The 18,080-nt window shown below is 42.6% G+C and overlaps 1 protein-coding gene across 10 annotated transcripts in view; it reads right to left on the bottom strand.

Annotated features, from left to right (window-relative positions):
* The window catches only part of LOC146821629 (synaptosomal-associated protein 25-like), a 491,673-nt gene that overhangs the window by 136,264 nt on the left and 337,329 nt on the right, over positions 1-18,080 (bottom strand). For 2 of the 10 annotated variants that reach the window (XM_085612670.1, XM_085612673.1), the window contains 2 exons: positions 17,074-17,182; positions 11,926-12,034 (listed from right to left, as the gene is read on the bottom strand). The exons of 7 other annotated variants lie outside the window; for them this stretch is intronic. The gene's annotated coding sequence lies outside the window, so the exon portion shown is untranslated. The remainder of the gene's footprint in view (positions 1-11,925; positions 12,035-17,073; positions 17,183-18,080) is intronic. One more of the 10 variants, XM_085612671.1, reaches the window with a different exon arrangement.

Raw genomic sequence — 18,080 nt, 5'->3', positions numbered from 1 at the left:
CTGATGCTTTTGCTTTACAACTGGAAGTGTACTGCCCTTTTTGGATTGACTCTATGGTTGAAGTTTAACTGACCTGAAAATGCATAAAGAAAATACATGTAGTTGCTAGATTGATGGATGTAATTTATGTGGCCATAAAGTGATAATTCTCTAGGGGCTGTTATTATGATTGCCTTATGGGTGGCTAAAAAGTAAATTAAAAAGTACATAAACACATTAGTCATATTTATTTTATGATGCTTTATTGATATAATACATATAAATGACATTCATTTCTGCTCAAAGTTGATATGTTGTATTGATATGAATAATTACACTTAGACTTGGTTATTATGGATTATTTCATTTACACACAAAATGATGGTGTTTTAAATGTGATTTGTTGCTCTTGTAATATGATGAATAATTGACAAAGCCAATAGGCTTGTTTTATTTAAAGTGATCCCCACCACCTCCCCCCATATTGTGATGTGTTATCCCGTGTAGATGGGGGTAGTACTGTGATTTTGTTGGTCGTGATCCTTTGGGGCCATATGTGATTTCATAATGTAGTTTAAGGTATTTTTGATCTGCCTTTTGTATATAGTTGTAAATTAATGTGCAGTATTTAGTAGTGTGTCTGTAATAAATGTACTTTTCCTTTTCTAAAGAAAAATCACTTACTGGACAATCATTTAGTGGGTGTTATTATTGTGTGCCAGTAAATGGTTGTTACTAACCCACACCACCTCCCCTGAGTAGGCCTTGGACCGCTCTGCATCTCTACTCTGAGATAATCAATCATTACGATGGGCTGCTTGGTTTCCAGTAGGGGAAATGGTGGCGCTATTACTTTTGCAGGCCTCACATCCTATACAAGTAATAAGCCAATTTCCTACAAGAAGCCTTGGCTGAAACCCTGAAGTTTCTTAAACTATCTGTAATCCCTAAGTTGGATTCAAACAAAGGGACGTGGCTTTACTGTCTTTGAATCTCTCTAATGATGAATCCTCCTTGGCACAAAAGAGACAAGAGCCACTTAATGGTAAGTCCGTAAGTGTGGGCTGTCCGTCCTGTGAAAAACCTGAGCTCTGCAACCAGGCATGTCAGCGCAGGGAGACAGATGTCCCCATGGTGCTTGCCACTGCATCCACTGCATCTAGTCCAGATTGAATAACCTGCATTGCAGTAGCCTGCCATTTCCTATCAGCTCAGTAAAATGGGTATGGATCTCAGATGACAAGTTAAACATGACTGCCTGAGCATAGTTCAACAATGAAAGATTGTGTCCCAAAGGCAAGTAACATTGATGGACTTAAAAGCCATACTCCCCGCCGAAAACATCTTTTTTATACTGTTACATCTTTCTTGACTCTTGGTCAGACAGTCTAGAAGGGAAGGATCAAGGGGTCAATTTAGATAAATAGAAAACTTGTACCACCCAACTTTGTGGAGACGGATGTGTCAAAAAGAAATCAGGGTCTTCAGGAACCGATTTGTAGTGCCAAGCAATTGATCTAGACACTGCGGTGGAATTTGTTGGTTTTTCCTAATATAGCCAATATAAGCTCAGTCAGTGCTTCACTGAAAAGAAGCAGACATTCTGATGAGTGGGAGGTAGAATACAGAACTTCTGTAACAATATGCAACTTAACTTTTGTAATTGAGAGCTGCAAGTCTAGCATTTCAGCTGCCTTTCTTACTATGGAGTGATATGAGGTCACTTCTGGAGTGAAAAGCCCAGCAAGGCATAGCAGTTCACACTCCCACTGGCCTCCTCTAAACCTTTGAAATCTGGATAGATTATAGGATGTCCAGTAACATCATCAGTATTAGGATCTCCTTGACGGTCTGAGTCTTCTAAGAAATATATGCCCTCTACATCAGCCTCTTTACCTCTGTTCCAGAGTAGTGGAGTGTTAGAAATGGGGGTCTCTAGTTGGCAATGGCTGACCTCTGTCCAAGTAGGGACCCTTCTTCCCAAGTCAGAGTAAGCGGGCTACACCCTTTGATAACCCCTGCTCAACCCTGTGGTAACGTAGCACGAGCAGCTAGGCTTATCTCAGAGGCAGTGTGTGAAGCATTTATGACCATACACAGTAACACAGTACAGAACACTACAAAGGGACACCACACAAGTAGTTATAAAAAATTAAGTATCTTTATATATAGACTTAACACAAGACCAATAACAGTAAAAATCCACAATACTAGAAAAATAGGGTTACTCTTAAAATACTGCAAAAATAGTTCAAAGTGTGCAAAGAGGAGTTCAGTTCAAGGCAGTGGTCTCTGTGACCCTTTTACTCACAAACTACCTGGATTCTGTAGCAAAGCAACCAAAATGTCGCTAAGGAGTTGTAGCGATGATTTTCCTCACGCGTGACCAGTGATGCGTTGAATCCTTGCCGAAAGGGAGGATGATGCGCTGATCTGTGTGCTGGACAAAGCAACAAACTTCTCCACGCTAAGCCGGCGATGCGTTGAAATCCTTGCCGTGAAGGGAGGATGATGTGCCGAGTCTGTTGCGTGTGCGATCTTGTTGCGATAAAAAGAAAAGGCGCCCCGCGAGGGAGCGACGATCCTGATAAGATGCGATGAAAATGGCGAACGCTCGGATGCGATGATCTCCGGTAGTGAGCACTCAGCGGCAGCAGCGCAATGATTTGCCTTACGCTCTTCAGCTGCGGCGGCTCGCTAACGGGCGTTAGCGACGATTTTCAGCACTCTCTTCTCCACAGTAGAACTAGAGGCCCTGGAACTCACAGGAGCCTCACCTGCAGATAGAAATCCTCGCTGGGAGGAAACAGGAGGCTGGTGGTTGAGTCTGATGTGCCTGAGACTCCAGCAGGAGGCTAGCTCTCTTCTTGCCCTTGGGTGATTGCTGTAGCAAAAATAAAAGTTCCTTCAAAGTCCTTTTCCTCTTCTTCCAAGTCCAATAGTAACCACTGCAGGCTAGTCCAAGAAACAGCACACAAGCACAAGGACAGTCACCTCCTGCAGATTTCTTCAGTTACACGGACAGAGGTTCCTCTTATTGTCCAGGAGCAATACAAATTGTAGGGGTTTCAGCACAGATATTTATAGCCAAAAAGTCTTTGATCTCAGAAGCTACAAGTCACTGAACCAGTTCTGCCCAGCCCTGGAGCACTTTGTTTACCAGACTGCATCCTTCCTTTCAGAAAGAGGGGGTCTGCCATCAGACGCACTGTGGGAGGTGGAGCCAGCATTCACCTTGCCAGGCACAGCCCTATTCAGGTCCAGGAGCTACCCCTCCCCATACTCCAATGCAGATATCTCTATTCAACCCAGGTCTGACTCAGACTGCCCTGTCCCTCCAAAACCAGACAGCCAATACACATAACAGCAGAGCACACAGAAAGGTTTAGGCAAGAAAATACCTGCTTTTTAAAAGTGGTATTTTCAAACACAGAATATAAAAATAAACTTCACTAAAAGATGTATTTTAATATTCTGAGCTCAGGCATACTAAATTCGTTTTTCTACCATGTTCTTTGGGTCAGTTAGGACTATAGAATGTAATAGTCAAACCTCCCATTCTGGCCTATGGAGAAAAAGAAAAGGCGCCCCGCGAGGGAGCGACGATCCTGATGCGATGCGATGAAAATGGCGAACGCTCGGCGTCCACGCTGCGATGTCGTGAAGCGATGAACTCGATGTGATGATCTTTGGTTAGCGAGCACTTGGAGGCCCGCAAACATGCGAAGCGATAATCTTCGGGTTAGCGAGCATTTGGAAGCCCGCAAACGTGTGATGCGATGATCTCCGGTAGTGAGCACTCAGCGGCAGCAGCGCAATGATTTTCCTTACGCTCTTCAGCTGCGGCGGCTCGCTAACGGGCGTTAGCGACGATTTTCAGCACTCTCTTCTCCACAGTAGAACTAGAGGCCATGGAACTCACAGGAGCCTCACCTGCAGATAGAAATCCTCGCTGGGAGGAAACAGGAGGCTGGTGGTAGAGTCTGATGTGCCTGAGACTCCAACAGGAGGCTAGCTCTCTTCTTGACCTTGGGTGATGGCTGTAGCAAAAATAAAAGTTCCTTCAAAGTCCTTTTCCTCTTCTTCCAAGTCCAATAGTAACCACTGCAGGCCAGTCCAAGAAACAGCACACAAGCACAAGGACAGTCACCTCCAGCAATCTGATAATCTTGGAGTTTCAGGGTGGAGGCATATTGTTGCATATATGCCAAGACTTTAAAAAAGCTTGCCAGTATCCAAAAAAAGGTGGTATGCTTACTGTGCTGTCAGGCAACAGGTTGTAAGACACCATGCTAAATGCATAGCTGAGAAGCCGCATGGCCTCTACCACCCTAGTATTTCTGCAGGTCGCAGTACCACTGAGAGGTGTTTTGCGATCCCTGCACCACATCAGGCAGGAGAGTGGTGAAAGGACTGTGGAGCTCTGTGCTGTGTAAAAGAAAGTCAAACCTTTTCCTTTTCTTTGTGTAATAAGTAGACGAAATGAGTTACAGGAAAGGGGTCAGGGCAGACCTTATTAACTGCCTTTCGGAAGATGGTCGTCTGTTCAGGGAATTCTGCCTGAGGTTCCCAATTGAAGATGAGGTCGAGTTACTGTGATGCCAGTTCCTGCCTTAATTATATATAAGGAAACATGTACGAGTGAGGGGCAAATGGCAATGCATTCATTCCCTTATTCTTCATCACATTCATCAACCTCTGGCTACTATTTCTTCTATTTTGGTCCCTGAATGTTCCTCTTTCTGGGTGGGTATTCTTTTGGATCTATATGTGCATGTCTCTGCCTGGCTTTCCCTCTTCCTGATGTCAGGAAGATATTGGTGCCTTGCTATTTATTTCTGCATTAATCTTTAACTACATTCAAGCTAGACAAGATTACTAAGAAAGCTTCTTGCCCTTTGTGGCTTTTTTAAGGAGGTACTTGACACCTTTTACTTGACCTAATCTGTGCAGGGTGGAAACGTTGCTTTTCAGAGGAGTTGCATGTGTCTCAAGCAGTGAAGAAGGAAACTTAACAGACACACAATTAGGCATTAAAGTATTTCAGATCTGAAAGCAATTGCCAACCTTTCTCAACATGCAAGCAGTATGGCTTATTCCTCTGAGCACAAAGTGCCCAGATGAGAGAGTCACAGCTGTTTCATCAGTAGACGCTATGTTAAATTGTGACCAGCAGTTCTTTGCTTTGTTTTCCTTTCAAGTTATTTATTTATTTAAAGTTTTTATATAGCGCTGGCTAGACCCGGGGGTATCAGAGCGCTTTACAGGAGTTTGAGGAAGGCACAGGAATATGACATTAGTTCAATAATATAGCATTCAAACCGGTTGAACAAAAAATACAAATTGGTTGATACAAGATATGTTAACAGCTATGCAAAAACTAAGAGCTATCTACATGAAAAATATGGATATAGGTAATCAAAAACTGTAGCGAGTAAGGAGTAATTAGGCTTTGGTGGGGGGTGAAAAATAGATAGGGGAAGGGGGGGGGGGAAGTATAGATGGAGAGAGACTATGTTAGAACTCCATCTTTGAAGCAGGTTTCCTCCTAATCCACCATTTCCTCAAATGCTGCCATGCCCTATAAGGCCCCACAATTTGAATTGTTCCCTTTAATATTCACCTTTCCACCAAGCCAATATCAGCCATTATAAGCTCCATGTTCACGTGTACATTCATAGCACTGTCATTTAGTTAATTTGGAGCAACCTACTGATGTCTTTTTGCTTCGTTATTGAGATGACAATTAAGGATGACTACTAGAGATTAGTATCTGGATACTTATAACCTTCAAAATAGAAACAAACGAGTGCATTAACTTTTCAAATAGAATACTGGTAATTTAGCTTCAATCTGCACAATGTCCTTGGACTCAAGTTAGTCCTAAATGGAACAAGCAATCATCATTTTACTGTACACCTCTACCACTCAAATCATTGGTGTAACGAAACCTGAGGGGGCCCCTTTGCAAAGTACATGGAGGGTCCCCCTCCTCCCGGACCCAGTCGGGAGCTCTCATGTCAGGGGTCTGCTGCCCATGCACAGTGCCAGAGGGGGGGGGGCCTGCGTTTCGGGCTCACCCACACCACTGGGGTTGCGGCAGCTAATCTTACGCCACTGACTCAAATGTCAATGTAGTTGTGGGTATATGTTCTAACCAGCTCCAGCGTCTTGGTTCTGGGTTTGTTTTCTTACAAGTTCTTGCAAACATACCCTTATTTTCAAATGCCACTGATTATTAGGTTGATTAAGCAATATAATTCATTGAATAGAATAAGAAGCTAGAGTTGCCATATCTTTGTATGTCAAAATCGCAGAATGCATTGAGCTCTGGGCTTTCATTTAACAAAGCGCTATGTTCTTGGACTTATTGTCTTGTTTGCTTTTTTTGCATTGAAATCAACAGTATAAATAGAGATGAGAACAAAAATTTGTAAAACCAAATAACAGAATACATGACGTCCTCCTGGTATTGCTTGATACGCCAACCCGAAAGAAGCTTAAAGAAGACTGCATCTTGCTTACAACTTGACTGGCAAATATTACCAAATGTAATTCCCATTTCAACAATTGAGGAAGAGCTATCTATGCAGAATCAATCTTTACACTAGTCACTGAAAGACATGCATAAAGACAAGTAAAGGAGCAAAGTCATGTCAGAATGGCATAGTGCATCAGAGTCTGTAATGGCCGCTCCTCAACTCTGAGACATAATGCTTAGAAATTCATCTAGAATAAATTCTCCAAGAAGATTGTGATCATTAGCTCCACACCCATCTCCTTTATCATAGTTATTTCTCTATACCACAGGCAGACTGGGGAACAAAGGGGCCTGTCTCTGAATGGAGACAGAATAACAGGAGGGGTACCATTTTTTATCCAAAGGGAGAGGAATTTAAAAAGGCAATGGTCCTTGAGATTCCAAGGGATGAGATTTCTATTGCACACTACCATAGTAGTTTTCCCGTCTTGAGGACCAGACTCACACAAGAAAAGACTGTATGTAATTGAGAAATCAGGTAATTACCACTACTATTTAATATGGAAAACCTAGCCAAGCAACCCGAAATCCAGTAGTATTTCTGGCTTTAGGGCAGTGCAACTGGTGGTGCCGTACCGGATGCCAAGCTCAAGTAGGTGCCCTTTGCATGACAGACTGAGGCAAGATGAGGGCAGTTTGCAGAGATATTGATATGCCCAGCATTGTTCACCAAATGATAACAACGGTATGATACCTTTGGTGGTTGATGCACTTGATTTAGAGAGCTGGGATTTATGGAGTCACTGTTTTGACTCATGATAAAGTAGCATAGACGGTTAATGTTCCAACTGCAAAGCACAACGTGTAACAAAGAGATCACAGATTTTTATTATAGATAGATAGTTCAGTGGGTTACTGCTTTTGTCACAGAGATCCTTTTGCTACTTAGAGTTCTTAAGTTAGAATACCTTTAATATAGAACATTGAGCTATGAACGGACATCAAAACGCTCCATGCACAGTGCAAGCATAGGTTTAGAACCTTGTTTTTTCCTCACTCTTTCCTCATTCTAAGATTGCTAAAAAAGGGTTCCTTTTTGGTAAAGATACAAATTTGTTAGTATGGCATCCCCAATCATTGTGTTACTTTTCAAATCCTGAGTTTATGGGGCAGTTTTACGAACACTTTGCACCTGGTTTGCATCACGAAGTGGCACAAACCTGGTGCAAAATGTGGGTTTTCCAAGCAACTCCTGAACATACTTCAGACCATCCACAACACCACCACAAGAAGCATACTCAACCTTCCTCGCTGCACCCACATATCACCTCACCTCTGGGAGCGCCACTGACTTCCCATTCACAAACCTAGCCAATTCAAACTCCTCATGCATACCTACAAAGCCCTACAAAACACAGGCCCCACATACCTCTACAGGCATATACACTTTCACAACCCATCAAGACACTTGACGGTAGACTCACTCTCACTTGCAGACACACCCAGTCTTCTCAAAAGCAGCACATTAGGTCACTCGTTCTTTTACATCGCACCCAAAACAAGGAAAGATCTCCCACAACACATCAGAGCCTCTTCTTTGCTAGTTCAGTTTTGCAAGAAGCTAAAAACCTGGCTCTTCGAATAATTCTGCAGGGACTACATGCCTACACACCTGCTCACGCACTTGGATACCCCTGTGGTGATTAGTACACTCTAGATATCAACATAGCATATAAACACACAGGGTCTGATTCACAAAGGTAAAATGAGACAAAAGTCTAACTTTAATACCGAAAGTCGTAAATTCAACTTTTTGCATTTACAAAGTGCATTTACGAGTAGTAAGTGCCCTTTGTCAATACCAAAAGTCATAAAGTTAGACTTTCATCCAGGTTAACGTTTGTGAATCGGGCCCACACAGCTTTTTAGCTTACTTTCCAGGGATAATCCTCAATTGTGTTGGAAAGTAGCTCTATGAGCTGCTTTGCGTCAAGGATGCATACCATGAGTGGTACACTTATCTCAACAAACTTGGAGGAAATACTTTTTTTCTCCGCATCTTTCCAACTTTGCATATGTACTGCACCGTCATCACACATACAAAGTGGTAAGTGTTAAACTTGGTCAAAGCATAGTATTTTGTGCCAGAAGGATACCCTTACAGTGTAAAATCTATGGTTTGACATCATTCACACACCCCTGCACTATGGTGCAATGATGAGTGCATTGGCACAGGTCAGCCTTGGGAATGATATAACTAGAAGAGAGCAACAGGACCAGGTACTCTCTTTTTCATGTAATACAACAAAGCAACTTTGGTTGCTTCACTACACTACACTGCACCAAAGCATAGTAAATCTGTCCCTTTGTTATCCAAGAACAAGCAGTCTTAACACACAATGCCTACCAGTAAGAATGACATGTGACTCCTACACCTTGTGGTCCTCACAGTCTTAAGTGACATTTCCTTTGCACTGATCTACACACTTATTTTCTGTAAAACGTATTTGTGATGTGCAGCGCTCTGACAGTTTACATTGAGATCAGTGGTGCAGTACATGTGAGACATGGGCTAAAAGGAGATAAGGGGCACAAGTGGAGGGTGGCAAGGAGGGAATCTGTGAAGAAGGAGTCAATGCACCAACAAAGATTTTCGCACCTGCCCCCACAACTACTAAGCAGGCCCAGTCGAGTAGGAGTTGTTTTAAATCAAACAAACACTAATCTCATGCCTAATTGAAAACAACTAGTTCACGTAATCTTTTATTTTTGATAAGTAAAATAGTATGCTGAGTTTTGCCACTTTAATATGCAAAACATTTATGCTTTCAAGCCTACATGCAGAACAGAGTGTATATGTTTGTGTTTTCATTTATTTTTAACCTTGAAGAACAATGACAACTGATCAACACAACATATATCTGGCAAATGAGTGCATTGTTCTCTGCTTGCTAAAAGCTGAAGGTTAGCTGATTTTCTAGAAGTGTGAGAGGAATGGATGATAATACTGGACTTAATTTATAAGTCCATACAGACCTTATAAATTCCGATTACTTTCAAATACTATTTTAAAATCATACAAACCCACACCAGGACAATACTGCTGCACAAGGCTGCGCCAATGTGTTAACAAAAGTCTGGAAACATTAAAATCCCAGGAGTGTGATTCTTTGAAGTTCCCTCTGCCACACACAAACTGATCAAGCACGCCTCATCTAGACACTAATTATTGTCTTTTGGGATAAGTGTTCACAGCTCAGCCCACTGAAGATGCTGAAGTCAGTGTCTTAAACCATATGTTACTGAATTTGAATAATCTAAGCAAACAAGGGAATCTTTTCGTGGAATTTCTATAAAAGAGAACACATTAACTCTTGCAGTAAGCAAGTAATCAGGAAAAGAGTAGAAAAAACACTTTTATACTAGATGTTTTCATAACGTATACCTTCTAATTGTTATTGGTAGAACTGAAACTATTATTTTTACTGGTGTGTAAACTCTTAATATTTTTGTTATGTAATGTATATTTGTAAACCGCACTATTAACAGCGAGGATATCCTAGTGCTGAGCAGGTGTATGTGCCTAGCTCTGCCAATTGCAGATTGGTTAATTGAAAAGTGAGGCCTTCAGCTTCTTGCAGAATTGAAGAGAGGAGGAGGCTCGATGTAGAGTGGAATGCTGTTCCGTGCTTTAGGAGCGATGTAAGAGAAGGCTCATCCTCCTGATCTGGCTCTGTGTAGGTGGGACCTAAGTTAGTTAGTGCCTTGAATGTGTGTGTGAGGAGTGTGAAATGAGTGCATTTGTGTATCGGGAGACAGTGGAGCTATGTGAGGTGTGGTGTAATAAGAGTTCTGTGTATGATGTTGAGGATGAGTCTGGCTGCTGAGTTCTGTATGGTTTGTAGTTTTCTAGTGAGTTAGTTGGTGATTACAGTGTAGAGGGTGTTCATGTAGTCCAACTTGGTGGTAACTAGGGCATGAGTGACAGTTTTTCTAGTGTTGCTTGGGAGCCACTTGAAGATTTTCTCCAGCATCTTCGGGTGTGGAAACAGGATGTAGAGATGGCATTGATTTGTGCAGTCATGTCTAGTTTCCTGTCAATGATTATTCTGAGGGTCCTGGAGTGGGTACTGATTGGGGATTTGAGTTTGGCTGGCAACAACTTGGGGTCGCGTGGTAAGGTGTTCTTGATGAAGATCACTACTTCTGCCTTGTTGGTGTTGAGCTTGAGACAGTTGGCTTTCATCGATTTAGAGACTTTGATCATATAAGCAGTGAAATTGTTTTTTGTTTTGGGAGGTCTTATCTGAGAGGGAGAGTATGAATTGTGTACCATCGGTGTAGGAGAGGATGTCATGCATACAGATGACATTGGCGAGAGGGATCATTTATGCGTTAAAGAGGATGTGGCTGAGCGATGAACCTTGAGACACTCCAGAGATGAGATGTGGGCTTCCGAGGAGTGTCAGGATGACAGCTTGAGTTCTAGATTTGATAAGAAGGAGCCTAACCAGTGAAGAATAGGTCTTTGGATGCCAATCTTGTGCATGCGGCTGATGAGGATGCTGCAGAGAGGTCCAGAAGAATTAGAGCTGCAGTGTCGCCTCTGTCAAGGATCATGTTAATGTTGTCTGTGGTGGTAATGGGTGCTGTTTCTGCACTGTGTTTGGGCCTGATTCCAGACTGTATGGTGTAGAGGTGCTGGTTGTTGCTGTGGTAGTCAGTGAGGCATCAGTTGATTAATTAAGACCTTTGCTGGGTATGGTCGGAGAGAGAGGGAACTGTAGTTGGAAGAGTGGCTGGGGCAGCATTTGGTTCTTGAGCAGAGGTATGACAATGGCATATTTCCAGGAGGCAGCAAATGTGGCTGAGTCAAAGCTGCATTTATCCTACATGTAGATCCCACCATGATCTTAGAGAAAATGTACCAACAACTTGATTTAGCGTGCTTAGATTGATTTCAATCGCATAGTCTAGCCCTGGTAATTATATTCGCACTGTGAACAATTTGTCCTGAACGCAAATAGGCACTTAAATGAGTACTATCTTATAGAGATTTTCAAGATGCCACAAGTAGCATAAATAATAACAATTGGAACAGCTGTTAACTCCCATCTAGAATAAACTAGCGTGATGTATGTGGGAGTCCCGAAAATGCTTAATAACAGGCTTCATGTAGCTGAAATGCAGCGGTGAGGCGAGTCTGTAGCCTCAGCCACCAAGATTATGTCTCTGAAGACAGTACGTAGTTCCCTTGATTGGTTACTCATTCAAGCTGTATTGCATTTAAAATAGGGTGCTTTATATTGAAATGCCAAATAGATTTGGCCCCTGGCTACCTTGACTTTAAAATGCTCTTCTTTGGTTTCTTACAGCTGTGAATTTACACTTGCATCAAAATGCAAATGTAGATAATCTGTACAAGCAACTCTGACCTCACATAATCTCCCTGGCCACATACTCACCTGTATCAGCTTGTCAAGCAAAAGATGGACACTCACAAGACTTAAACTTGGACCATGTTGGGACTCCTAGGCAGTAATCGATAAACCTACCATTGGAGAAGTACGCAAGCTGCAATAAATATGATAATGTAGTGATTATCCTCTAGTGCATATAAGCCTGTATTAGTAGAATCACCATGATCATCATCTCAATCTTTATTTCGACACATAGTTATAAAAGTACAAACAATTTAGCAACAAGTACAATAAATAGTCCACATACACATACATCCGAATTAAAAATTAATAACATAAACTAGATGCCTAGGACTTCAAGCTATAGTTACACAAGATCTTCTCTTCCTCCACATAGACAAGAAATGAGGATACAGCAAAAACTATTGGAGTAGATAGATCTGTTTTGAAGACCCGATAGGCAGGCATGCATCGGATAAACCCCAGATTCCTACATACAGACAGAATCCAACATTTCCTGATTTTTTTGTAAGCAGGACAAAAGAATATTACGTGTAAATCAGTTTCAGATTCTACGTCGCAACCTGGACAGTTTTTAGGGGAGAGCGGCATCCATTTGCTAGTGAAGGCTCTTATGGGCAATGTGCCGTACCTCCACTGTATATATAGTTTTCTAGCAAGGTGGGGTCTAATCTCGCTCACAGCCACCTCGAAGTGATAAAAATCTTTGAAGTTTAAAAAAGCATGTGTTAAGATGGAAGATTAAGATTTGCGATTAAGGGCTACTAACTTAGCTTCACAATAAGAGTTAATAAGAAGCTTCCGGGGGACAGTAGAACATGTTATCAGCGGGTCCAACCACAGTTGTGGGAAGCCTAGCGATCCTAGTTCCTTCTTCACATAGCTAAGCCAAGGGTGTCTCCCTACATTTGGTAGGCTCAGAATTTCCATAAATTCGTTTCTATATACCTGAAGCTCTGGAGTAGTCCAGATTCTCCGCCAAAATATTAGGGGCTTGAGGCCAAGAACTTCATCAATTGGTCGCAAACCCAGATCGAGTCTCAGTGGGAGTAAGGGAGTACTTGAGGGGAGGGCAAGCAATTGCCTTAGAAACCTAGTTTCTATGGATGTAATCTCCAGGGAACATTTAGTCCCCCAGAGTTCACCTCCATAGACCACTCGACCTCTTGCCTGAGCTTTGTAAATTTCAAGGGGTGGGGCGATCGGTTTTACACTTGATGTGTTGAAAATTTTTATAATCCCCCCGATTGCTTGGACTAATTTCAGTCGGGCCTTAGTTGGATGCGGGGCCCACGTCATTGTTTCGTTTAAGGTAAGCCCCAAATACTCAAAAGTATGGACCCTTTCCAAAGCAATTCCACCTATACATGGATTTGAGCGTGTCGTAATTGATGGATTAAAAATCATAAATTTTGTTTTAAGGGTATTGATTTCTAGACCCTGCTCCAAACAGAATGATTCAAAGCCATTCAGCACTCGCTGTAGGCCCATCGGGGATTTAGAAAGTAATAGGGTGTCATCTGCGAACATTATCGCTGGGACCCTATTACCCGCAAGTTTAGGGGCGTCGTTATCTGTCACCTTGTTTAGGTGTGAGAAAGCTCCATTGACATATAGACAAAAAAGGGTTGGAGCCAAAACACACCCCTGTCTGACTCCCTTGTCAACAGAGAATCTAGATGTTAGTGCCCCATTCTTCCCACACCTAACTTGCGCAAAGTTCCCCGTATGAAGACGAATTATCATATTCAGTAAAGAGGCAGGGACACCCAACTGAGATAATACGGACCATAGTTTTGATCTAGGTACCAGATCAAAGGCCGCACGTAAATCCACAAATACGATATACAAAGAGCCACCCTCGACCTTTACAGTTTTCCAATATAACATCATAAGGCGGAAGATTTGGTCCAGAGTTGATACATTCTTCCTAAACCCTGACTGATAGGGACTCCGGATAGAGAACTCCTCTATCCAGTCCCCAAGGCGCTCTAAAATCAGCTTTGCAAAGATCTTTTGAGGCACATCTATAAGGCTTAGGCCTATAGTTTGCCGGGAGTAAGGGAGAGCCCTTCTTAAATATCGGAACTATTTCAGCTCCCAGCCAAGTACTGGGTATTGCCATACCCTTCTGAACTGCGTTAAATAACGCCATTAGATAAGGTGCCCAAATCGTTGGTTCATTTTTAAAAAGATCACCAGGAAGTTTGTCCAAGCCGGGCGCTTTACCTGCTTGAAGACTAGAAATTATGTCAAAAACTTCCTGTTCCCGAAAATCGTCCCCATATTGGACTAGAGTAAGTTTCGGCAATTTTTCCCCCTGGACAATACCGTTGGTGGAGGGCTCGCTACCATAGAGGGAGGAGAAATGGGCTTCCCACACGCTAGCAGCGATGTTAGGAGCTATAGCCGATATGGGTTCGGATGAGCCCGTATTGACAATTTGCCAAAATTTACGAGAGTCTTTTTTATGAAGAGCCTCAGTTAAGTTATCCCATTTATCACTATCCCACTCAGATTTAGCATGTTCAATTAATTGCTTGTATTCCCAGCGTTTTTGTCTAACTAATGCCTTATTATTGTTAGATTTAACAGCTTCAAGGAGTTCTGTTTTTAGTTTTCTACAAGCAGTGTTGTACCAAGTAGGTGTATTACGGCTCCTACACTCTTTAGTCACTATAGGGTTTAAAACACTGGCCAGAATAGTATTTAGCTCCTGATTTAGCTCCTCAAATTTTTTGTGCGTCTCAAGAGTGGGAGCATGCAATGGTAGAGAGCCAACAACTTCCAGGACCGGGATTATCTTTTCATATAGTTCGGGTAGTGAGGCAGGGTGATTAACTAATTTTTCCCACCTCAGCCTACGCCTGTTGCTGGATAAATCACAGCCTGTATCTAAGTCCTTGTTTTCAGTATTTGACACAATTGAGTTCCCCGGGGATAGAAGCTGGAGAATCAATGGGTTATGATCACTCTCTTCCCTTGATTCAACCCTGAAGTCCTGAATCTTATCCCAAGCACGTGTCTCGACAAATATATAATCCAACCTGGACTCTTTACCCGGTTTATTGCAAGTACACTTGGTGGGGACATCAGATTGAAAACGGCCGTTGCATGCCTTAATTGAATGCTTTAAAGTTAGGGCCGTTATCTGAACAGCAAGAGGCGTCCATGATCTGGGTGACAAACCCACAGCTGGGGGTATTGCCCAGTAATCATCCTCCTCCTGGATATCACCATCTATCAAGCCCGGTAGCGGCTCAAAGTGACAATTAAAGTCTCCACCCATTAGCATAATAGAGCCCTGAGGAATAATATTTAGAAATGTAGAGAGCTCGTCAATGGTATTAGACTCCGCTGTGATGTTTACCGGTCTAGAGTAAACATTAATCAGAGTGAGCCGATAATCATTAGCCCATGCCAGGATCACACATTGCACATCCGGGGATGAAGTATCCACCACCGTCGCCTGGCAACCCAAGTGGGTACGAACCCAGATTGTCAAAACTCCGGATGGTCTACACCTCCCCTCCCACTTAGCTGGAATCCAAAAAGAGGCAAAACCACTACGGTAATGTTCGCCCCTTGCCCATGTTTCTTGAAAGAGGCATATGTCATGCTTATCTATAAACAGGCCCCAATCTGGGCACATTAGTTTGTTGCCAATGCCGGCTAAGTCCCATGATAAAATTGTTAGTAGTGCGAAAGGAGGTAGAGCTACCGGAATTGGGGCCACAGTATCCACAGTAACTGTCAGATTGGCATCCCCCAAGCTATTGTGAATAAACTTGTCCATTTCGCCCAAGGTTATTTTGGCAGGAGGAGCTCTAGTTAGTGGATTCTTGGTAACATCAAAGCCCTCAAAACCACCCTTGCTTGCTGATATGGCTCTGGAAACGATGTGAAAAATATTATCACTGTCCATAGGGACAGAGGGCGGGATACTCTTCATCGATTTAGAGACTTTGGTCATATAAGCAGTGAAATTGTTTTTTGTTTTGGGAGGTCTTATCTGAGAGGGAGAGTATGAATTGTGTACCATCGGTGTAGGAGAGGATGTCATGCATACAGATGACATTGGCGAGAGGGATCATTTATGCGTTAAAGAGGATGTGGCTGAGCGATGAACCTTGAGACACTCCAGAGATGAGTTTGCGGGCTTCCAAGGAGTGTCAGGCTGACAGCTTGAGTTCTAGATTTGATAAGAAGGAGCCTAACCAGTGAAGAATAGGTCTTTGGATGCCAATCTTGTGCATGCGGCTGATGAGGATGCTGCAGAGAGGTCCAGGAGAATTAGAGCTGCAGTGTCGCCTCTGTCAAGGATCATGTTAATGTTGTCTGTGGTGGTAATGGGTGCTGTTTCTGCACTGTGTTTGGGCCTGATTCCAGACTGTATGGTGTAGAGGTGCTGGTTGTTGCTGTGGTAGTCAGTGAGGAATCAGTTGATTAATTAAGACCTTTGCTGGGTATGGTCGGAGGGAGAGGGAACTGTGGTTGGAAGCGTGGCTGGGGCAGCATTTGGTTCTTGAGCAGAGGTATGACAATGGCATATTTCCAGGAGGCAGCAAATGTGGCTGAGTCAAAGCTGCATTTATCCTACATGTAGATCCCACCATGATCTTAGAGAAAATGTACCAACAACTTGATTTAGCGTGCTTAGATTGATTTCAATCGCATAGTCTAGCCCTGGTAATTATATTCGCACTGTGAACAATTTGTCCTGAACGCAAATAGGCACATAAATGAGTACTATCTTATAGAGATTTTCAAGATGCCACAAGTAGCATAAATAATAACAATTGGAACAGCTGTTAACTCCCATCTAGAATAAACTAGCGTGATGTATGTGGGAGTCCCGAAAATGCTTAATAACAGGCTTCATGTAGCTGAAATGCAGCGGTGAGGCGAGTCTGTAGCCTCAGCCACCAAGATTATGTCTCTGAAGACAGTATGTAGTTCCCTTGATTGGTTACTCATTCAAGCTGTATTGCATTTAAAATAGGGTGCTTTATATTGAAATGCCAAATAGATTTGGCCCCTGGCTACCTTGACTTTAAAATGCTCTTCTTTGGTTTCTTACAGCTGTGAATTTACACTAGCATCAAAATGCAAATGTAGATGATCTGTACAAGCAACTCTGACCTCAAATAATCTCCCTGGCCACATACTCACCTGTATCAGCTTGTCAAGCAAAAGATGGACGCTCACAAGACTTAAACTTGGACCATGTTGGGACTCCTAGGCAGTAATCGATAAACCTACCATTGGAGAAGTACGCAAGCTGCAATAAATATGATAATGTAGTGATTATCCTCTAGTGCATATACGCCTGTATTAGTAGAATCATTAATAACTACAGTTACGATTGCAATTACTTAAAAATACCATGTTTAAACAGGACAGATTCAGGTCATCAAAAGCTGTTGCCACTCACAGAGCATAATGATGTTGTAAACATTTACAGTGACAACATTTACCTGGAGTAGCCATGTCAGCAAGAGTTTAACAACTGAAACCTCTGATGTGATATACTAGGGCCTGAATATTAGGTGTTAGCATTGCCTTTGTAACTATACTTGTTAGAATTGGGGGTCTCTAGTTGGCACAGGTAGGTACTTCTGACAAATAGGGACCCTCTCCTCTAGTCAGGGTAAAGGGGTACACTCCTAAAATAACCCCTGCTCACCCCCTTTGTAGCTTGGCACGAGCAGACAGGCTTATCTCAGAGGCAGTGTGTAAAGCATTTGTGAACACATACAGTAATCAAGCGACAACAATACAGATGGACACCACACAGGTTTTATATAAAAAATAAGTATTCTTTATATAGATTTACCACAAGACTATAAACGACAAAAATCCACAATACTGTTACTTAAGATGGTAGTTTTAGCTTAGTTCTCTTTAGTTTTTAAATGCAACACTTGTACCTTTAGATGCGACATGCAGGGCAACGAAAGTGTTGCAACAATGTTGATGTGATAAAAGTTTGGTGCAAAGAAATAAAGACGTGAAGATCTTCCTGATGCGACACGCTTCTCCGATGTTGCGAGAGATCTCGGCTCGATGCGTCAGCTGCAGTGGCGACACCCTTGTCCAGTGATGCGACGATAGCGGCGACACTCTTCTCCGACGTTGCGAGACGCTCCTGCTCGATGCGACAACTGCAGCGGCGACAC

Source organism: Triturus cristatus, chromosome 6 (assembly GCF_964204655.1).
Source record: "Triturus cristatus chromosome 6, aTriCri1.1, whole genome shotgun sequence".
Lineage (NCBI taxonomy): Eukaryota > Metazoa > Chordata > Amphibia > Caudata > Salamandridae > Triturus > Triturus cristatus.
This window is presented reverse-complemented; position numbering and strand designations above follow the sequence as displayed.